Source organism: Nomascus leucogenys, chromosome X (genome assembly GCF_006542625.1).
Source record: "Nomascus leucogenys isolate Asia chromosome X, Asia_NLE_v1, whole genome shotgun sequence".
Classification (NCBI taxonomy): domain Eukaryota; kingdom Metazoa; phylum Chordata; class Mammalia; order Primates; family Hylobatidae; genus Nomascus; species Nomascus leucogenys.
This window is the reverse complement of record NC_044406.1, coordinates 102,402,649-102,426,452: the sequence shown is the minus strand read 5'-3', so window position 1 is coordinate 102,426,452 and position 23,804 is coordinate 102,402,649. Positions and strand designations below refer to the sequence as shown.

The 23,804-nt window shown below is 36.2% G+C and overlaps 1 pseudogene; it reads right to left on the bottom strand.

Annotated features, from left to right (window-relative positions):
- Nucleotides 1-16,822: 16,822 nt before the first annotated feature.
- LOC100592638 lies at nucleotides 16,823-17,765 on the bottom strand (annotated as a pseudogene).
- Nucleotides 17,766-23,804: the final 6,039 nt, after the last annotated feature.

Sequence of the window (23,804 nt, the reverse complement as noted above, 5' to 3'; positions counted from 1 at the left end):
CAGATTACACTGGCTCCAGTGTTTTGGAGGCACTGAAGGGCTGATTTTTGGGTCTCCAGGTGACTTGCTTGGAAACTAGTTGTGGGAGTAGTTGGCCAGGTGTATGGGCAGGTTCTCAGGTCCCTGGGAAGCTTGTGTGGTGTAGGTGATGGCAGTAGCAGTGGAAGGCAAGCAGTCTGTGTCTTTGTTGTTGGAAGCTGCAATGGGTTGGATGGGCTAGTCCCCAGTCACCCACCTGGGTAGGTGGGTGACTGGAGACTAGCAGTGGGTATTGCCCTATTTGTGCTTAAGAGAATTTAGTCTTCCCGCTTCCTCCCCTAGCTAGGTGGTAGCGGCAGCCATGAAAATGGGGCACAGTTCAGTTTTAAACTCTCAAAATGGTGCCTAATGTAAGCCTCTGATGAGAACAGGTGGGGGCCTCTTTCAGGTAAACAGCATAGACCACTATAGGGAGTGTGGTGTGCTTGATTCTTTGTCTCACAGAAATTCTCTGCAAGGCAATGAGTCTTGTTTTAGATATGTTTAGGATAACATGGTTTCCTTGTCCTTCCTTGAGTGGGTGGTGTCTGCAGCGACGTCAACTTAAATTAAGACATGTCTATTTTCAACCATCTCCTAGCAGTATTAATATCTTTAGAAAATAGATATAGTTGGCTGCAATGAGAAATAGCTGTTATTTCTGTAAAGTCTTCTTATAGTCAAGGACATTTTGTCACCATCCTGAGCATCATACACATCTGTTACATATTGTGACCAGGAACGCTATTCAGTTCTAAAATGAAGGTTTCAGTTTATTGTTTGTCAGAATCAAGATGTATATACAGGCAGACTTCATTAAACTCCACATCATCAGCCAAAATACAGTCTCACCAGCAGGTTATCTCTGTTGATGGCTTAAGTCCATCGTAGCCTGGCATCTAAAGCCTGGGAAATTAAAAATTGAAGTTTTAGCTGATGTTGTAAATGTAATTCTCACTCCCACTGAGACAAGATTTCATCAGCTATGGAGTGTATAGTTCTTCCCCATTGTAAACACTTGACAAGAAACAGTTTATTTTAAAGACACACATTGCAAAATCTCCACAACTTATAAATCAGAGCAATATTCTGCACCATTAAAGAGGGGCTACTCCATAAAAAAAAATTAAGTTTAGAATGACCTAGCATTGATTTTTATGGCATCAGTCTATGTTAAATAATCAATTAATTAAGAGTCAAACATGTTTGGTACACTACTCATTCTTCATCATATAGAACATGTTATCAATAAAGACAGTCTGGCTTTGGCAAAATTTGGTATGCTCTTTAGTAATATAAATACTAGAGTTGTGGTGTGCTTTTGGGGTATGGCTATACTCTTCTGGCCTGCAAGGAAAAGAAAGCATTCCTTCAGGTAAGGGACTACTTTTTCCTCAAGGGAAAATGTATCCTGGTGCCAGTCATACAGGCAACATGTGAATGTAGGCCTTAGGTGGGTAAAAAAACATAACCCAGCCGGGCATGGAAGCTCACACCTGTAATCCCACAGTTTGGGATGCTGAGGTGGGGGGATCATATGAGGTCAGGAGTTCGAGACCAGCCTGGCCAACATGGGGAAACCCCGTCCCTACTAAAAATACAAAAATTAGCCAGGCATGGCAGTGGACTCCTGTAATCCCAGCTACTCAGGAGGCTGAGGCAGGAGAATCGCTTGAACTCGGGAGGCAGAGGTTGCAGTGAGCCAAGATCACACCATTGCACTCCAGCCTGAGCAACAGAGCGAGACTCCATCTCAAAACAACAACAACAACACATAACCCATCTTCTCATCTGAATTTTTATTGTATTCTGTCCAAGAAGCACTCAAGATGCTGTCTGATGTATGAAGAAAGTTCGGGAGCTAGGCAGGAAGGAACTAAGTACTACTGTTACTCTCATAGAACAAATTCAAAAAGAGGCACAAAGAGATTAAACTGTCCCAAGTCACAAAGCTTATAAATGTTAAAGTTGGGAATAAAATCCAGACAGATAGGTCCTAGGTTGTGATTTTTCACCATGATGTCATACTTCCTTTCAGTAGAGCAAGCTATTTCTTAACACAGACTTTCTGGCTTTATGGTACTCTATTTTCATCTTTTGTTACTCTAGGGCCTTAAATAAAGTCGCGCTTTGTTAGGCCAAACCAAGTTGAATCACATAATTGAAGAAGTAGAATCCAATTGTATGCATGGTGGGGGCAGAAGTGATTTGTGAAAAATCCCAAAGAAAAAGAAAAATCCCAGAAAGATTTTCAGGAGACTGCACTTTTTCTGCAAACATAGAGGTCCTAAGGAAGCATAATTTTATTTTATAAATAAATGTTATATTTTATATTTCCATTTCTTGCAACATTTTCCATAGGAATCCAATACATACATGTGGAAATAATGTATCTAATATATTTATTCCAGCTAAGATTTTGGTGATGTACTCTCATACCATTTTAAAAGAAGGTAGAGAGTGAGAGAGGGGGCAATCCTTAACTGAAAGCAATAAATAATTTTGAAGCACAGATAAATGTACAGTCTTCACTCGGTGGCTGTGGAGGTTGGTTTCTGGACCGCCTCCCTCAACCTATACAGTCCCCTTAGATAGCAAAATTGGTAGATGCTTAAGTCCTTTATAAAAAATGGTGTGGTGTGTTTGCATATAACCTGTGGACATATTCTCATATATATTTTTAACTATATAACACATTTTATTTTTAAATTTTTTTGACTTTTATTTTCATTTCAGAGAAACATGTCCAAGTTTGTTACATTGGTAAATTGCAAGTCATGAAGGTTTGGCGTGAAGACAATTTCATCATCCAGGTAATAAGTATAGTACCCAACAGGTATTTTTTCATTTTCACCCTCCTGTCACCCTCCACCCTGAAATAGGCCCTGGTATCTATTGTTTCCTTCTCTGTGCCCATGTGTATGCAATATTTCACACCCACTTACAAGTAAGAACATGCAGTATTTGGTGTTCTATTCCTGCATTAGTTCACTTGGAATAGTGGCCTCCAGCTCCATCCATGTTACTGCAAATGACGTGATCTGATTCTTTTTATAGCTGCATAGTATTCCACGGTATATATGTACCACATTTTCTTTATCCATTCTACAAGATGAACTTAGATTGACTCCATGTCTTTGCTATAGTGAACAGTGCTGCGATGAACATACACATGCATGTGCCTTAATGATCCAATTATTTTTATTCCTTTGGGTGTATACCCAATAATGGGATTTCTGAACCAAATGGTAGTTTTGTTTTAAGTTATTTGAGAAATTTCCAAACTGCTTTCCACAGTGGCTGAACAAATTTACATCCTCACTAGCAGTATAACAGCATTCTTTTTTCTCTGCAACTTTTTATCTGTTTTTTTTTTAATTTTTAGTAATAGCCATTCTGACAAGTGTGAGATGATATCTCATGGGTTAATTTCATTTCTCTGATAATTTGTGATGTCGAGCATTTTTTCTTATTTGTTGGCTGCTTATCTATCTTCTTTTGAGAAGTGTCTGTTCATGCTATTTGTCAGCTTTTTAATGGGGTTATTTGTTTTTTGCTTGTTGAATCATTGCAAATTCTGGACACTAGACCTTTGTTGGATGCATAGGCTGCAAATATTTTCTCTCATTCTGTAGGCTGTCTGCTTAATCTGTTGATAATTTAATAGCTGGGCAGAAGCCCTTTAGTTTAATTAGGTCTCACTTATCATTTTTTGTTGTTGTTGCAATTGCTTTTAGTATCTTTATCACCATATTTTTGGTAGGGCCTATGTTTAGAATTGTTTTGCCTAGGTAATCTTCAAGGGTTTTTATAGTTTTAGGTTTTACATTTAAGTCTTTAATCCATCTTGACTTGATTTTGTATACAGTGGAAGGGAGGGGTTTAGTTTCAATCTTCTGCAAATGCCTAGCTAGTTATTAAAGCACCATTTATTGAATGGACGGTGCCTTCCCCACTGGTTTTGTCAATTTTCTTAATGAACAGATAGTTGTAGATGTGCAGCTTTATTTCTGGGAACTCTATTCTGTTCCATTGGTCTATGCATCCATTTTTGTACCAGTGTCATATTGCTTCTGGCTACTATAGTCTTGTAGCATAGTTTGAAGTGGAATAATGTGATTCCACTATCTATGTTCTTTTTGCCTAGGATTACTTTGGCCATTTGGGCTTTTTTTCTTTTTTTTTTTTTTTTTTTGGTTCCCTATGTATTTTAGAATTTTTTTTCTAATTCTATGCAGAATGTCATTGGTATTTTGGTAGAAATGGCATTGAATCTATAAATTGCTTTGGACAGCAAGACATTTTAACAAAACTGATTCCTCCTATCCATGAGCAAGAAATGTTTTGCCATTGTTTCTGTTGTCTCCGATTTCTTTCAGCAGTGTTTTGTAATTCTTATGGTAGAGACCTTCACATCTCTGGATAGCTATAATCCTATGTATTTTTGTAGCTATTATGAATGTGATTATGTTCTTGATTTGGCACTCAGCTTGAACACAGTTGGTTCATAAGGATGCTACTGATTTTTTACATCCATTTTGTATTCTGAAACTGTGCTGAAGTTGTTTATCAGATTGAGGAGTTTTTGGGCAGAGACTATAGGGTTTTCCAGGTGTAAAATTATATTGACTACAGAGATAGTTTGACTTCCTCTCTTGTTATTTAAATGCCTTTTATTTCTTTATCTTACCAAATTTTTCTAGGCAGGACATTCAGTACTATGCTGAATAGAAGTGGTGAGAGTGGGCATCTTTGTCTTATTCTGGTTCTCAAAGGGAATGATTTCAGCTTTTGTATGTTCAGTATAATATTAAGTGTGGATTTGTCATAGATGGCTCTTATTATTTTGAAATATATTCCTTCAGTGACTAATTTGTTAAGGTTTGTTAACATGAAGGAATGTTGGATTTTATTGAAAGCCTTTTATACATCTATTGAGATAATCATATGGTTTTTGTTTTTACTTCTTTTTGTGTGCTGAATTACATTTATTGATATGCTTATGGTGAACCATATTGCATTCCAGAAATAAAGCCTACTTGATTGTGGTGGTTGAGATTTTTGATCTGCTGTGAGATTCGGTTTGCTAGTATTTTGTTGAGGAATTTTTGAATATGCTTATGTTGAACCAATATTGCATGCCAGAAATAAAGCCTACTTGATTGTAGTGGATGAGTTTTTGATCTGCTGCAAGATTCAGTTTGCTACTATTTTGTTGAAGAATTTTTCATCTAAGTTCCTCAAGGAAATTTGCATAAAGTTTTCCTTTCTTCTTGTGTTTCTGCCTGGTTTAAATATCAGAAATATGCTGACCTCATAGAATGAATTATGGAGGAGTATCTCCTCCATTTTTTGCAGTAGTTTCATTTGGAATGGTATCAGCTCCTCCTTATACATGTGATAGTATTTGGCTGTGAATCTTTCTGGTCCTGGGCTTTTTATCATCGGTAGATTTTTGTTACTGATTCAATTTCATAATTCATTAGTAATCTGTGTTCAGGGTTTCAATTTCTTCCTGGTTCATTCCTGAAACATTCTATGTTTCCAGAAATTTCTCCATTTCTTGTAGGTCCTCTAGTTGGTGTGCACAGAGGTATTTTTAATAGTCTCTGAGGGATTTCTGTATTACTGCGGGCTTAATGGCAATATCTCCTTTGTCATTTCTGATTGTGTTTATTTGGATCTTCTCTCTTTTTTCCTTATTGGTCTAGATAGTGGTCTATTGATCTTATTTATTCTTAAAAAAACACCTTTTCATTGTGTTGATCTTCTGTATGGCTTTTGCATCTCAGTTTTATTCAGTTCAACTCTAATTTTGGCTATTTCTTTTCTTCTGCCAGCTTTGGTGTTGGTTTGCTTGTTTCTGTAGTTTCTCAAGGTGTGATGTTAGGTTGTTAATTTGAGATTTCTCTAGCTTTTTGATGTGGGCATTTTGCACTGTAAATATTCCTCTTAACACTGCTTTAGCTGTGGCCCACAGACTCTAACATGTTGTACCTTTGTTCTCATTCATTTCAAATAATTTATTGATTTTTGCCTGAATTTTATTGTTTACCCAGAAGTCATTAAGGAGAAGGTTGTTTAATTTCTCTGAAATTGTGTGGTTTTGAGATCTCTTGTTAGTATTGATTTCAATTTTTATTACACTGTGGTCCAAGAGTGTGGTTGGTATAATTTTGTGGTTTTTTAAAATTTGCTGAGAATTGTTTTGCAGCAGGTTGTGTGGTCAATTTTAGAATATGTACCATGTGCAGATGAGAAAAATGTATACTCTATTTTTGAGGGAAAGAGTTTTGTAGCTGTCTGTAAAATCCGTTTGGTCAAGTGTGGAGTTTAGCTCCCAAATGTATTTGTTAGATTTCTGTCTTGACGATCTGTCTAATACTGTCAGTGGGATATTGAAGTCTCCCTCACTATTATTGTGTGGCTATCTAGGTCTCTTCATATGTCTCTAAGAACGTGTTTAATTAATCTGAATGTTTCTATGTTGGGTACAAATATGTTTAGGATAGTTAAGTCTTGTTTAATTGAACTCTTTGCCATTATGTAATGCCCTCTTTTTTTTTTTTTTTGATCCTTGTTGGTTTGAAGTCTGTCTAAAATTACAACAGCAACCCCTCTTCTTTTTTGTTTTCCATTTGCTTGGTAGATATCTCTTCATCTCTTTACCTTGAGGGTGTCTTTGCCTGTGCAATGGGTTTCTTGATGACAGCATATAGTTGGGTCTTTCTTCTTTATCCAACTTGCCACTCAGTGCCTTTTAATTTGAGCATTCAGACCACTTACATTCAAGGTTAATATTGATACATATGAATTTGAACTTGTCATCATGTGGTTAACTAGTATACGTGATCATGTAGCTACTTCATAGTATCAATGGTCTATGTACTTAAGTGTGTTTTTGTGGTGGCCAATAATGGTCTTTCATTTCCATATTTAGCACTCCCTTAAGGAACTATTATATGGGAGGTCTGGTGGTAAGAAGACCTTGGCATTTCCTTGTCTGAAAAGGATCTTATTTATTTCTTGCTTATGGAGCTTAATTTGGCTAGGTATGAAATTCTTGGTTTCAGGGTTTTTTTATTTATTTAAGAATGCTGAAGATTTTTTGAAGGTTTTTTGTGTCCCTATCTCCTTCAATTTTGCTCTGATCTTAGTTATTTCTTGTCTTCTGCTAGCTTTTAAATTGGTTTGCCCTTGCCTCTCTGGTTCTTTTCATTGTAATGTTAGGGTGTCAATTTGAGATCTTTCATGCTTTCTGATGTGGGCACTTAGTGGTATAAATTTCCCGCTTAATGTTGCTGTGTCCCAGAGATTCTAGTACATTGTCTCTTTGTTCTCTTTGGTTTCAAACAACTTCTTGATTTCTGCCTTAATTTCATTATTTACCCAGGACACATTCAGGAGCAGATTGTTGAATTTCCATGGAGTTGTGTGGTTTTAAGTTAGTTTCTTAATCCTGAGTTCTAATTTGATTACACTGTGGTCTGAGAGACTGTTTGTTATATTTCTGCACTTTTGCATTTGCTGAGGAGTGTTTTACTTCCAATTATGTGGTCAATTTTAGAATAAGTGCTATGTGGTGCTGAGAAGAATGTATATTCTGTTGATTTGGGATGGAAAGTTCTGGAGATGTGTATTAGTTCCACTTTGTCCAGAGCTGAGTTCAAGTCCTGAATATTCTTGTGAATTTTCTGTCTCATTTATCTGTCTAATATTGACAGTGGGGTGTTAAAGTCTCCTGCTATTATTATGTTGGAGTCTAAGTCTCTTTGTGGGTCTCTAAATACAAATGCCATTCTATATATGTTGTAACTCCCTTTTTATTCTATATGATTTAAAAGAAAAAATAAAATAATCATTAAAATATATGTTATTGGGCAAAAATGTATAAAAATTTAATGTATGACTTGAACATAAATGGAGAGGGAAGGGCTATATGAAAGCACAGTTTTGTATACTATTAAACATAAGGTCATATTAATTCAAAGCATAAGTTTAAGATACTATTTACAACCTTTAGTGTAATCATTAAGATGATCATTTTTAAATGCACAGAAAAGTAAGTGGGGAAAGAATTTCTAAAAGTACACTACAAATAATCACTTAAATGCAAAAGAGAGCAGTAATGAAGAAATTGAGTAACAACAAAAAAGTAAGACTTGTGGAAGACAAATAAGAAAACAAGAAAATTCAGTTATTTCTTGTCTATAATTACATTCAACATAAATGCATTTAACATTCAATTAAAATCAGAGGTTTTAAAAATAAATGTATAAAAATTACCTTACTCTAAACTTTACACAATCGAATAACTTTAGATTCAAAGACACAAATATATATTGAATGTAAAAAGATAGAAAATATATTCTATGCAAGTAGTACCCAAAAGAGAGCTAAGGTGGCTGTATTAATATAAGATACAGTAAACTTTAACTCAAAACTAATAGAGGAAACAAGGAAAGACATTAGATATTGATGAAATTTAATCCACTAAGGAGATAAAACAATTAAAAATATATGCACACCTAACAATAGAGCATCAACATACATGAACACACATTAACAGAACTTAAGGGATAAATAGTTCTACAAACATAGTTAAAGACTGCAGAATCCCACTTTCAGCATTAAATAGGAGTATTTTTTAAATTCAGTAAAGAAATAGAGGACTAAAAAACTACACACCAACTACATCTACTATATATCAAACACTCCACCCAGAAACAGCAGAAAACATGGTTTCTGCAAGTATACATAGAACATTTTCCAGGATAGAACATATGAGGCCACAAAAAAGTCTCAATGGATTTAAAGATTAAGATCGCACAAAGAATCTTCTCTAATTACAATGTAATGAAACTAGAAATCAAAAACAGAAGAAACTAGAAAATTTAAAAATATGTGAAAGTTAAACAATACACACTTAAAGTAAAAAAACCAAAAAATAATTTTAAAAAAACTTTAAGATAAATAGAAATGAAAACAAGATATACCAAAACTCATGGGATGCATCAAGAACAGTGTTCAGAGGAAAATTTATAGCTGTAAACACAAACATTTTTTAAAAGCATTATCTCAGATCAGTAGCCTGATTTTACACCATAAGGAACTAAAAAAAATAAAAACAACAAAGGAATAGATGTAATAAAAATTAGAGTAGAAATAAATGAAACAGGAAATAGAAAAAAAACCTAAAAAATCAACAAAACCAATAGTTGATTCTTTGGGAAGTACAACAAAAATGACAAACTCTAAGCTAGACTACATTGTATTAATTTCCTAGGGCTGCCATGAGAAAGTATTCCAAACTATCTAGCTTAAAACAACAGAAATTTATTTGTGCAGTGCTGGAGGCTAGAAGTCCGAAATCAAGGTATTAGCAGAATTGGTTCCTTTTATGGATTCCGAGGGAATCTATTCCATGCCTCCCTTCTGGCTTCTGTGAGTGTAAGCAATTCTTAGCATCCTTGCCTTACATATGCATTACTCTACTATCTGCTTCTGTTTTCACGTGGAGTCCTCCTGGTTTCTAAGTGTCTCCACATGGCTGGCTAAGATATAAAAAAAATCAGTCATATGGGATTGGCCCACCCTACTTCAGTGTGACTGCATTTTAAGTTAATAAACTACATCTGCAATGACCGTTTTTCCCTGTGAGATTACAATCTGAGGTACTGGCAGTTAGCACTTCAACATATATTTTGAGGAGACATAATTCGCCCATTAGCACTGACCAAAAAAAGGGAGAAGCCTCAAATTATTAAAATCAGGAATGCAACTGAGGATTTTACTAGTGACCAAACAGAAATAAAAATTACTAAAAAGGAATAATATATAAAGAATGAAAAGAAATGAACAGAACCTCTGAGAAATATGGGATTCTGTAAAGGAATTGAATCTACAACACATTGGCACCCCTGAAAGAGATGGAGAGAATGAAAGCAACTTGGGAAACATAATTCAGAATGTCATCCATGAGAACTTCTTCAACATAGCTCGAGAGGCCAACATTCAAATTCAGGAAATGCAGAGAACCCACACAACATACTTCACAGGAAGATCATCTCCAAAACCAACAATCATCCGATTCTCCAAGATTGAAATGAAATTTTAAAATGTTAAGGACCACTAAAAAATTCAAGTCACCTACAAAGGGAAGCCCATCTGACTAACAGCATACCTCTCAGTAGAAACCCTACATGGCAAAAGAGATTGGGTGCCTATATTCAACATTCTTAAAGAAAAGAAATTCCAACCAAGAGTTTTCTATTCGGCAAAACTAAGCTTCAAAAGCAAAGGAGAAATAACATTCTTTTTCAGAAAAGCAAATGGTGAGAGGATTCATTACCACCAGACTTCTCTTACCAGAACTCCTGAAAAAAGCACTAAATATGGAAAAGAATGATTGTTACCAGCCACTGCAAAAACACACTTAAGGACACAGACCTGCGACACCATAAAGCAAACACACAAACAAGTAAGAATAATAAACAACTAACAACACGATTACAGAATTGAATTTACACATAAATACTAACCTTGAGTTTAAATGAGCCAAATGCCCCCAATTTAAAGGCACAGAGTGCCAATCTGGATAGAAAGCAGACCCAATGGTATGCTGTCTTCAAGAGATCCATCTCACATGCAATGACACACATAGGCTCAAAATACAGGGATGGAGAAAAATTTACAACACACACACACACAACAACATGGGTTGCAATAGTAATTTTAGAAAATACAGACTTCAAATCAACAAAGATCAAAAAAGACAAAGAAGGGCATTATATGATGGTAAAGCATTCCATTCAAAAAGAAGATTTAATTATCCTAAATATTTAGGCACCCAACACAGAAGCACCCAGATTTATTAACCAAGTTCTTAGAGATCTACGAAGAGACTTAGACTCCAACACAATAAAAGTGGGAGACTTCAACACTCCAGTGACAGTATTAGACAGATCATTGGGGCAGAAAATAAACAAAAATATGCAGAACCTGAACAGAATGCTGGACTAAATGGATCTGATAGACATCTACAGAACTCCCCACCCCAAAACAACAAAATATACATTCCTCTCATTGCTACATGGCACACATGCTAAAATCAAACACACAATAGAACATGAAGTAATTCTCAGCAAATGCAAAAGAACAGAAATCATACCAACGAATCTCTCACACCACAGTGCAATAAAAAGCAGAACTCAAGACTAAGAAAATTGCCCCAAACCATGGAAATTAAGCAACCTGCTTCTGAATGACTTTTGAGCAAGTAATGAAACTAAGGCAGAAATCAAAAAGTTCTTTGAAACTAATGAGAACAAAAATACAACATACCAGTATCGCTGGAACACAGCTAAAACAGAATTAAGAGGGAAGTTTATAGTACTAATCATCGACAACAAAAAGTTAGAAAAATCTCAAATTAACAAACAAACATCGCAACTGAAAGAACTAGAAAAGCAAGAGCAAACTAACCTCAAAGCTAACAGAAGACAAAAAATAATAAAAATCAGAGCAGAAAATGAAGGAAATTGAGATGCAAAATAAACGTTTAAAAGATCAATGAATCAAGAAGGTGGTTTTTTGAAGATATTAATAAGATAGATAAACCACTAGCTAGACTAATAAAGAATAAAAGAGAGAAGAACCAAATAAATGCAATCAGAAATCACAAAGAGGATATTGCCACTGACTCAACAGAAATACAAATAACTATCAGAATATTATGAAAACAAACTAGAAAATCTAGAAAAAAAGATAAATTTCTAAACATATACATGCTCCCAAGACTGATCTAGGAAAAAATTAAATCCCTGAACAGACCAATAATAATCTCTGGAATTGAATAAGTAAAAAATAGCCTATAAAACAAAAACAGCCCTGGAACAGATGAATTCAGAGCCAAATTCTACCGGATGTACAAAGATGAGCTGGTACCATTTCTACTGAAATTATTTGAAAAAATTGAGGAGGAGGGACTCTTCGTCAGCTCACTTTATAAGGCCACCATCATCCTGATTCTGAAACCTGGCAGAGAAATAACAACAAAAAATCTCAGGTCAACATCCTTGATAAACATTGATGCAAAAAATCCTCAACAAAATGTTAGCAAACAAAATCCAGAAGCACATCAGAAAGCTTATCCACCATGATCAAATAGGCTTTATCCCTGAGATGCAAGGTTGGTTCAACATATGCAAATCAATAAATGTAATTTATCACATGAACAGAACTAAAGACAAAAAACGTGATTATTTGAATAGATGCAAAAATGACTTTCAATAAAATTCAGCATCCCTTCATGGTTAAAAAAACTCCCAAAAACCAGGCATTAAAGGAAGATACCTCAAAATAATAACAGCCATCATCATACTGAATGAGCAAAAGCTGGAAGCATTCCTTTTGAAAACTGGCACAAGACAAGGATGCTATCTCTCACCACATCTATTCAACAAAGTATTGGAAGTCTGGGCCACAGCAACAAAGCAAGAGAAAGCAATAAAGTGCATTCAAATAGAAAGAGAAGAAGTCAAACTATCCCTGTTTGCAGATGACAGTATTCTATATTAGAAAACCCCATAGTCTCAGCCCCAAAACTCTTCAAGCTGATAAACAACTTCAGCAAAGTTTCAGGATACAAAATCAATGTACAACAATAAGTGGTATTCCTATACATCAGCAACAGCCAAACTGAGAGAAAAATCAGAAATGTAATCCCATTCATGGTAGCCAGAAATACAATAAATTACTGAGAAATACAGCAAAGCAGAAAGGTAAAAAAAAAAAAAAAAATACCACAATGAGAATTTTAAAACACTGCTAAAGAAATTAGAAATGACAAAACTAAATGGAAAAATACTCTATGCTCATGAATTGGAAGGCTCAATATTGTTAAAATGCTCATACTGCCCAAAGCAATTTACAGATTCAACGCTATTCCTATCAAACTACCAATGATATATTTCACAGAGCTAGAAAAAGGTTATGTTAAAATTTATATAAAACCACAAAAGAGCCTGAATAATTAAGGCAATCCTAAGGAAAAAGAACAAAGAAGGAGAAATTATGCTACCTGACATACAACTATATGACAGACCTATAGTAACCAAAAAAGCATGCTGCAAGTACAAAAACAGACACATAGACAAATGGAACAGAATAGAGAGCCCAGCCCTTAGGCTACACAACTGCAATCATCTGATCTTCAACAAATTGAAAAAAATAAGCAATGGGGAAAGGACTTTCTATCAATAAATGGTGTTGGAATAACTGCCTAGACATATGCAGAAGATAGGAAGTAAACCTCTTTTTTACAACATAAAAAATCAACTCAAGATGGATTAAATACTTAAATGTAAAGCCCAAAACTATAAAAACCCTGAATGACAATGTAGGCAATACCATACTGGACATAGGCTCTGGCCAATATTTCTTTTTTTTTTTTTTGAGACAGAGTCTCGCCCTGTCACCCAGGCTGGAGTGCAGTGGCGCAATCTTGGCTCACTGCAAGCTCCGCCTCCCGGGTTCACGCCATTCTCCTGCCTCAGCCTCTCCGAGTAGCTGGGACTACAGGTGCCCGCCACCACGCCTGGCTAATTTTTTGTATTTTTAGTAGAGACAGGGTTTCACCGTGGTCTCAATCTCCTGACCTCATGATCTGCCCACCTCGGCCTCCCAAAGTGCTGGGATTACAAGTGTGAGCCACCACGCCCGGCCTGGCTCTGGCAAATATTTCATAATGAAGATGCCAAAAGCAGTTGCAACAAAAGCAAAAATTGACACATGGTATCTAATTAAACTAAAGAGCTTCTGCACAACAAAAGAAACTATCATCAGAGTAAATAGACAATCTACAGAATGGGAGAAAATATTCACAAACTATGCATCTGATAAAGGGCTAATATCCAGAATCTATAAAGGAACTTAAACAAACCAAGAAGCAAAAAACAAATAATTGCATTAAAAATGGGGAAAGTACAATAAGACATAAACAGAAACAACCAAAGATTAAAAAGTGGAGAGACACACTTAAAGGATTGAACTTTTACTACTTTTCTTTCGTGTTTGTATATGCAATAAATGTTAAGTTGTCATTGTTGTCATTAGTTTAAAATAATGGGTTATAACACTATTTGCAAGCCTCATGGTAACCTCTAATCAAAAAATACACAATGAATACACAAAAAATAAAAAGCAAGAAATTAAAGCATACCACCAGAGAAAATAACCTTCACAAAAGTGAAGACAAGAAGAAAGAAAAGAAGGAAGAAAAAAAAGAAAAGAAAGAAAAGAAGGAAGAAAAACGGCAAAACAGCCATAAAACAATTAACAAATTATCAATAATAAAATTAAATGTAAATGAATTACACTCTCCAATCAAAAGACATAGAGTGGCAGAATGGACTTAAAAAAACAATACCCGCTGATCTGTTGTGAAACACAGATGACATCAAAACCATAAACTCAATGAAGGAATTTGTAAAAGAGACATGCATCAAATAAAGTGAATTAGAAAGGATAAAACTGTAACTACATCTACATCTTTATCTACAACTATCCATAAATAAAACAAACAGGAATGTGCAAATAAGCCAAATAAATTTTTATCATATATTAAATATTAAATGTTTAAAGTAAACGAAGGGGTTTTCTTTTCTGTACCATTTATATAGCTGTTTATTCTAGCACTAGCAACATATTATACATACCATTGTAGCTCTAGAATTTTATTGGAATTGCATTACATGTATGCATATATATTCTCTGGGAGAGAATAGGCATCAGTACAATATAGTCTTCCAATCCAGAAATAGGAATCTCCACTTAATCGCTTTTCTTTTTTGAGACAGAGTCCTACTCTGTCACCCAGGCTGGAGTGCCGTGGCATGATCTCAGCTCACTACGACCTCCGCCTCCCAAGTTCGAGCGATTCTCATGCCTCAGCCTCCCGAGTAGCTAGGATTACAGATGTGTACCACCATGACCAGCTAATTTTTGTATTTTTTGTAGAGAGAGGTTTCTCCATGTTGGTCAGGCTGGTCTCGAACTCCTGGTCTCATGTGATCTGCCTACCTTGGACTCCCAAAATGCTGGAATTACAGGCGTGAACCACCGTGCCTGGCCAATCATTTTTTCATGTACATCCATAAGGCCTAATAGTTTTCCCATAAAGGTCTCTACACATTTCTTGATACATACATTGCTCTTATAAATAGGATTTTCCCCATTATATGTGCTAATTTCTTATTGTAGGTATACAATAAAACTGAAATTTTGCCTTGTATTTTACAACTGGAAATGTTATTGAATTTTTATTTTCCCCAATGATTTTTTAGATGATTATCTGGATTTTACTAAGAAACAACCTTATGATTTTAAATAGTGATAATTTTGTGTCCTCCTTTCTAATATACATACTTTATTCTCCTTTTGTCACATTAGGTAGACTATCTAGAAAAAAATATTGAAATCATGGTATTAGAAACAGATTTTTAAAAATATCTCTAATTTTTTATGATCAGACATAAACTTATGTATTGACCAGAGAATATTTTATCATATTATGGAAATTATTTTTGGTATTTTTTTGTTTTGTTTTATTTTTTATATATTTAGGGGCTATGAGTGCAGATTTTTTACATGTATATATTGTGTAATGGTGAAGTATGGCCTTTTAGTCTACGCATCACCTGAATAATGAAAATTGTACCAAATAAGTAATTCTTCAACCTTCATCCCCAACCCACATTTTTACCTTTTGTAGTCTCCAATGTCTATTTTTCCACTCTGTATGTTCATGTGTAGATATTATGTAAATTTATTTATATTCCTAATTAAGACTTTGGTTTCTTGCTTTTTAAAATTTAGGAAGACATGTAGAATTTTAATTAACTATCTCTTTAATTCTCTTTTTTAAATTGCTTTTCTTGTATCTATTTATGGTAGAAAACATATACATTGCAGAATAATTAAATCAAGCTAATTAACATACACATTACCTCATTTTTTTGTTGTTATAACATTTAAAACCTATTCTCTTAGCAATTTTCAAGTATATAATATGTTGTCATTAACTGTAGTCAACATGATGTGCAACAGACGTCTTGCACATTAACTTATTCCTCCTGTCTAACTGAAATTTTGTATTTTTCAACTGACATCTCTTCAATCCCCCTACCTCTTAGTCTCTGGTAACCACCATTTTACTTTCTCATTCTATGAGTTTGACATTTTTAGATTCCACATATCAGCAAGATCATAAAGTCTTTCTGTGCCTGGCTTATTGCACTTAACATAATTTCCTTGAGATTCATTAATGTCATCCCAAATGACATGATTTCTGTTTTTATGGCTGAATACTATTCCATTACATATATTTATCACATTTTCTTTCATCCATTTATCTGTTTGGGTTTTTTTCCAAGCTCACAAAAACACTTTTTATTTGAGGCAAAAAGAAGTCTTGCTGAAAGGATTACAATTCCAAGCAGTCAAATCTCAACTCTTAGTTGCACTATTTTGACCTTGTGGATTGTTTTTCTCCTTAGTCATAAAAGGATATTCAGGTTGATTTTCCCTATCTGGGCAAAAAAGGGGACAAAGAAAACTGGAAGAAACTTCTTCTCTATGGGTACTGCTCTTTAGACTCAACATCAAGCCAGGCAAGCCCTTGCTGGTCAATCTACAGATTGCTGTCTCACCACTGAGTGTCACAGGCCATAATATATTGGCAAGAAAAAAATGAGGCAGGAAAAACAGATGTAGGTCACTTGGAGATGAGCAGGCATCCACAGCTTCAAAATTCTTCCTAGAAGGGGTAATTCTTGTGCAAGGCACAGCTTACCAAGGCACAGTTTCTGTTGTAGCTAGGTAAGGTGGTCATATCCTTGCTGCTCAGTTCAAAGTAAAAGACCTTAAAGTTCTCTGCAATGCATTTTTGTGTCACAGACTTAGGATTCACCACCAAGTTTCTCTGAATGGGAAATCAAATCAGAACCTGAGCTGTAGTTTTATTATGCTTGACTGTGATCACCTTGCTTCTGGCATCCTCCAGGACAGAAGAGTCCTTGAGATTTGCCCAGGGCCTGTCCAGAGAGTCAAGGGGGCTATAGGCAGTCACCATGATGCCTTTGGACTGGCAGTACTGGATTAACTTCTTTTGAGTTAGGTATGTGTAGAACTCAATCTGTTTAACCATTGGCTGATACTTTAAGCCACGTTTGTTTAAGAACCTCCTGAACATGAGAATAGTTGAAGTTGGAGATGCCAATAGATTTCACCAACCCTTCATCCACCAGCTCTTTCATGGCTGCTCATGTGTCCACAATGCTGGTGTCATTGGGACATACAGTGGCTGAATCATCCAATGGGAAAAATTTCTTCCCTGGTTTAAAGCCAGTTGTCCAGTGAATAAAGTAGATGTCTAGGTAGTCCAGATTCAAGTAACTGAGCATCTTCTGGCAGGTTTCTTTCACCAAACCCTTCTTAAGGTATGTGCACCACAGCTTGCCAGTGATGAAGAGCTACTTGCACTTTACTGCCTGCTCCCTGAGCTTCTCCTAAATGACCACCCCTGAGTCATTCTCATTCTGGTACACGTGGGCACAATCTATGTGGCAGTACCCAATGTTAATCACCACATTTACAGCCTCGGTCGCCAGGCCTGGAGGAGACTTCCAGGTACCTGGTCCCAGGATGGACATCTTGGCACTGTTGTTGAGTAAAAGATGATTGTTCATCGCTGCTGTACTCCTAGATCCCCACCCAGAATCATGTACATTTATTTGTTGATAAATACTTACGTTGATTCCATATCTTGGCTACTGTGAATAATGCTGCATTGATCATGGGAGTGCAGTTATCTCTTTGCAATTCTGATTTCTTTTTGGTATATACACAGTAATAGGGTTGCTGGATCATCTAGTAGTTCTACTACTAAATTTTTGAGGAATTTTCATTCTCTTTTCTATAATGGCTGTACTAATTTACATTTCTACCAACAATGCACCATGATTCATTTTTCCCCATGTCCTCACCAACACATGTTATCATTCATCTTTTTTATAATAGTCATTTTAATAGACATGAAATTTTCATTATGGTTTTGATTTATTTTTTCCTGATGATTAGCCATGTTAAGAATTTGCTGATATACCTGTTGAGCATTTGTCTTATTTTGATAAATGTCTATTCAGGTTCTTTTCCCATTTTTAATCAGATTGCTTTATGACTATTGAGTTCCTTATGTATTTCAAATGTTATTAGCCCTTTATCAAATGTGTAGTTTGCAAATATATTCTCTCATTCAGTACATTGTCTCTTTATCCTGTTCATTGTTTTCTTCTGTGTAGAAGCTTTTTAGTTTGATGTAATCCCATTTGTCTATTTTTACTTTTGTTGCCTGTGCTTTCAGAGTCACATCCAAAAAAATCATTGCCCAGACCAATTTCATAGAGGTTTTTTCCCCCTTCTAAAAAACAACTTTTGTTTTTGGTTCAGGGGTACATGTGAATATTTGTTATATAGGTAACCTTGTGTCATGGGGGTCTGTTGTACAGATAATTTCATCACTAAGGAATTAAGCCCAGTAACCAATAGTTATCTTTTCTGCTCCACTTCCTCCTCCCACCCTCCACCAAGTAGATCCCAGTGTGTTGTTCCCTTCATTGTATTCATGAGTTCTCTTTATTTAGTTCCCACTTCTAAGAGATAATATGTGGTATTTGGTTTTCTGTTCCTGTGTTAGTTTGCTGAGGATAATAGCCTCTGGCTCCATCCATGCTCCTGCAAAAGACATGATGTCATTCTTTTTATGACTGCATAGTATTCCATGGTGTATATGTACCATGAAATCTGTCATTGATGGCCATTTAGATTGATTCCATTTTTTGCTATTGTGAATAGCGTTGCAATGAGCATTCAGAAGATTGTGTGTGTGTGTGGTAAAATGATTTATATTCCTCTGGGTATATACCCAATAATGGGATTGCTGGGTTGAATGGTGGTTCTGTTTTTAGCTCTTTGAGGAATCACTGTACTGCTTTCCACAATGGTTAAACTAATTTACACTCCCATCAAAACTGTATAAGTGTTTTCTTTGCAACCTTGAACTAGCTCTTTGATTCCATAAAGACACTAATTTTCAAGGATGCTCTCCCCCTTCTTTTTATAATTATCAAAGATAATTGCATATGTTATTGCATATTCTAGGGTATTGATGTCAAAAATCAAAGAGCTTGAGGAGAAGAAGAAGTACTTCAGTTGAAAATAATTTATTATTTTATTAAAAGTGGCCACTGGAGTTCAGCATTATGACAGCCTGTAGGATGAGATTATAGCAGATGCCAGGCTCATATAGTATGAAATATCTAGTCAATTTTGACCAAATATTATCAAAAATTAGATTATTTCAGAGAAAAATCATTCTAACATGTTTATTTTACACCACGCAGACAAAATAAATGGGATTTTGATTTTATATGAAAATAGGAAGTCACTAGTTGATTTTCTCTGCAAATTAATTAATCTCTCTTTTTCTTGACCTGAAATCTTTATTTTCTTTCAAGAAATGCTCTCTTCCTCCTCCTCCCACTTCTGTTCATGTGATTTTTTTTAACTTTTGATTTACAAGTGTTATTGGGGGAATGGGGGGGTGTTTGGTTACATGAGTAAGTTTTTTAGTGGTAATTTGTGGAATTTTGGTGCAGCCATCACTTGAGCAGTATACACTGCACAGAATTTGCACTCTTTTATCATTCATTCCTGCTGAGAACAGCTCGGTCATGGAGACCCTAACCCAGTGGTGCTAGAGGAATTAAAGACACACACACTGAAGTATGGAATATGGAGTGGGAAATCAGGTGACTGGCAGCCTTCGGGGCTGACAGCCTTCAGAGCTGAGAGCCATGAACAGAGTTTTACCCACATATTTATTGATAGCAAGCCAGTGATAAGCATTGTTTCTATAGATTATAGATTAACTAAAACGGGAAACAAAGGGATGGGCTGAAACAAAGGGATGGGCTCTGGCTAGTTATCAGCAGCAGCCACGTGTCCTTAAGGCACAGATTTCGCATGCTATTGTTTGTGGCTTAGGAATGCCTTAAGCGGTTTTCCACTCTGAGTGGGCCAGTTGTTCCTTGCCCTCATTCCAGTAAACCCACAACCTTCAGCACAAGCGTCATGGCCATCACAAACATGTCACAGTGCTGCAGAGATTTTGTTTGTGGCCAGTTTTGGGGCCTCTTACCAACATATTCCCCCTTTTGTTTTTGCAAGATGATAAAAGCAAAGGTGGCTTTATCATGGTGAGCTACTTCTCACAGGAGTTGGGATCTGCATCTGCAGACTATACAAACAACACAGATTAAAAGCACAATCATCATTGAAGTCACAGAGCTTCCACATGTTTTTGTCTATTTTAATGGGTTACTAGCTGCTAATCTGTCTGCAGCTCCTTCAAGCACTCCAGTTCCTGGCATTAAGGTCAGTGTGTCTGGGATGCCTTAAATATTTGTTCTTTTAATTTTGCAATATCCAAAGACAAGTTTGTAGAGTGTCCTTCTAGATCCTTTTTTATTCTTTCCCAAATTTTGATCTTATTAAAAGCCATTAATAGTTTCCACAAATCCTTATGTTTAGCTCCTACAGCAGGCCATATCATTTGAGGTTGAGGTGCCACTATACCACAATGTTTCCAGATAATAGGAACTCTTGCCATACTTCTTACCATTTCTACCATCTGATCATTTTATTGAGACCAGCTGAACATAGTGTGGCCATGGCACACAGACAGAGAGGTGCAATTCAAGCTAAACATCCCCTTAGGGGACCAACCAATAATGATTCCATAGGAATGGTTATGCAGCACCTCTGCCTGTTCTGCAATGCAATCTTCCTAAACGAGTACATTAATTATTTCTGGCCAGGTCCAATTCTGTTTACAAATAGGTTTTTGAGGGCGGTATGCCTCAATTATAGGAGCAGATTTATTATGGTAAATACTGAGATCAGAAAGCATGTGTAATTATGTCATAGAGTGATTACATCCAGGCATTATTGCCAGTGAAGATTGATAGTGAGGGGTATGCAACTAGTGGCCTTTCCCAAACAGATAGGTGGATGTTCAAATCCTAAAGAAATATTCATAATGGTTCTTTCCTCATGTAGGTGAGATGGGCCTCTATCATCTGTAGGACCAAGCATCCAAGAGCTATCATTAGTGTATACCTCCACTGGGGGGTCCAGCCAAGTTACAGGCCACAGAAGTGGTGGAAAAGGTAAATATGCCCAGTAGGTATAAGTGTTCTCTGTGTCAGCCATTGCTAAAGGAATACTCATGGCAATGGTGATCACTGCTGTCATAGCTATCATTAAATTACTCATTGTGACTGGTTGCCCCACTTTCCTCGGGTTTTCTTCTGCCATCTGTGACAGCTTCTTGATCTGTTGCCAGGTAGGTGGCTGTGTTCAATGGGTGTTGCTCGTGACACTTGGGGTCCTCCTCAGCATCAGTCTCAACATGGGTGCAACCAGGGGGTCCTCAGGATCCTCCTGGAGTCTCTTCCTTGGCATCTGGCTCATCATAAGTTTTCAGGTGTCTTGATGGTATCTAAATTGGCTGCTGGTTCTGGCCTGGAGGAACACAAGCATAACCTCTACCCCAAGTTATTATTTTAGCTATTTCCCAAATTTTGGTATTGGATCTCTCCACCAAACCAGCTGTTCTGCTTCTGTCTTTGCAGCTGGTTTCTGTAGATGCTGTTCAGCTGCTGATAGCATCTGGTCTTTAGGCAGGCTCAAAAAATTTAAAGTCAATAATGCTAGATTCAATTGCATATGGGGTGTCCCGTAGTCCCTGTTTCTCCCTTTTTGCTTTTGCAACTGCTGTTTCAGTGAAAGATTAATTCTTTCCATTAGGGTTTGTCCTTGAAAATTATATGAGATACCAGTAACGTGTTTAATATTCCATATAGAGAAAAATGTAGCCAGAGCTTGGCTAGTATAGCCTGGGGCATTGTCCGTTTTGATAGAAGCTGGAATGTCCATCACTGCAAAACACTGCAAAAGGTGACATTTAACACAGGCAGAAGACTCTCCTGATTGGCATGTAGCCCAGACAAAGTGAGAAAAGGTGTCCACACATACATGTACATAAGATAGTTTCCCAAATAAGGGAACATGTGTGACATCCATTTGCCAAAGAGAATTAGGTCCCAATCCCCAAGGATTAACTCCTCATGTAAAAGATGAGGAATGCACCATTTGACAAGTTGGGCATCGCTGGATAATAGCTTTAGCTTCTTTCCAGGTAATTCTGTATCTGTGTTTGAGACCAGAGGCATTAACATGGGTTAAATTGTGGAAATGTCTGGCATTAGATATTGCAGTAGCAACTACGCAATCAGCCATTTGATTCCCTGCAGTCAAAGGTCCTGGAAGACGTGTATGAGCTCTAATATGAGTAATGTAAAAATGGTGCATTCTACTCTTAACTGCTGTTTGCAATTGGGTAAATAAAGTCATCAGTTGTTCATCCATATGAAATCATAACTGAGTATTTTCAATTAATTGTGTTGAATGAATCATGTATGAAGAATCAGAAATCATAATAGGCATATCAAACGCAGTCCATACCTCAATTATGGCTACAAGCTCTGCTTTTTGGCTGAGGTTTAGGACATCTGAAAAACTTTACCTTTTGATCCAGAATAAGAAGGTTTACGATTACTAGACCCATCTGTGAAGACATTCTCAGCACCTTAAATTGGTTTAAATTTAGTTATTTGAGGTAGAATCCAATTAGTCAATTTCAAAAATTGAAATAATTTTGTTTTAGGAAAATGATTATCGAGAATACCCACAAAGTCGGCTAAATGGGTTTGCCAAGTAAGACTATTTATAAAAGCTTGCTGTATTTGTGCCTTCATGAGAGAGACAATAATTTTTCCAGGATCATATCCATGTAATTTAACAATCCGAGTTCTCCCATTTCCTATCATAGTAGCGATTTGATCCAAATAAGGAGTTAGAGTCCTTGAATTAGTATGTGGAAGAAAAAGCCATTCTACTAAGTCCTGCTCTTGGACAATAACACCAGTAAGTGAAGGTTGAATTGGAAAAATTAGCAAATCTAGAGTCTTCTCTGGATCTATTCTATTTATTTGAGCTTTATGGACTTGCTTTTCAATCAGTTGTAACTCTGTCTCAGCCTCCTTTATTAATTGCCAGGGGCTAGTAAGACTAGGATCTCCTCTAAGGATAGAAAACAGATTACTCATGGCATAGGTAGGAATGCCTAGAGCAGGTTGTATCCAATTAATGTCCCTATTAGTTTTTGAAAGTCATTTAATGTTTTCAATTGATCCTTACATATGGTTACTTTCTTGGCACTATTGTAGTGTCATTTACTAAGGTCCCCAAGTAGGAGTAAGGAGAAGTAGTCTGAATTTTGTCAGGAGCTATAATTAAACCAGCATGAGAAATCAAGTTTTGCAAGTGACCATAACATTGGGGTAATATTTCTTGAGTGGGGGCAGAACAAACTATATCATCCATATAATGAATAATGTAACACTGTGAAAATGTTTTAAGAGTAGGTTCAATTGCTTGCCCTACATACGTCTGGCAAATTGTTGAACTGTTTAACATGCTTTGTGGCAACACTTTCCAATGAAAATGCTTAATAGGCTGCAGGTTGTTTACCTCAGGGATTATAAATGCAAACCGTTCACAGTCTTGCTCAGCTAAGGGGATAGTAAAGAAACAGTCTTTTAAAT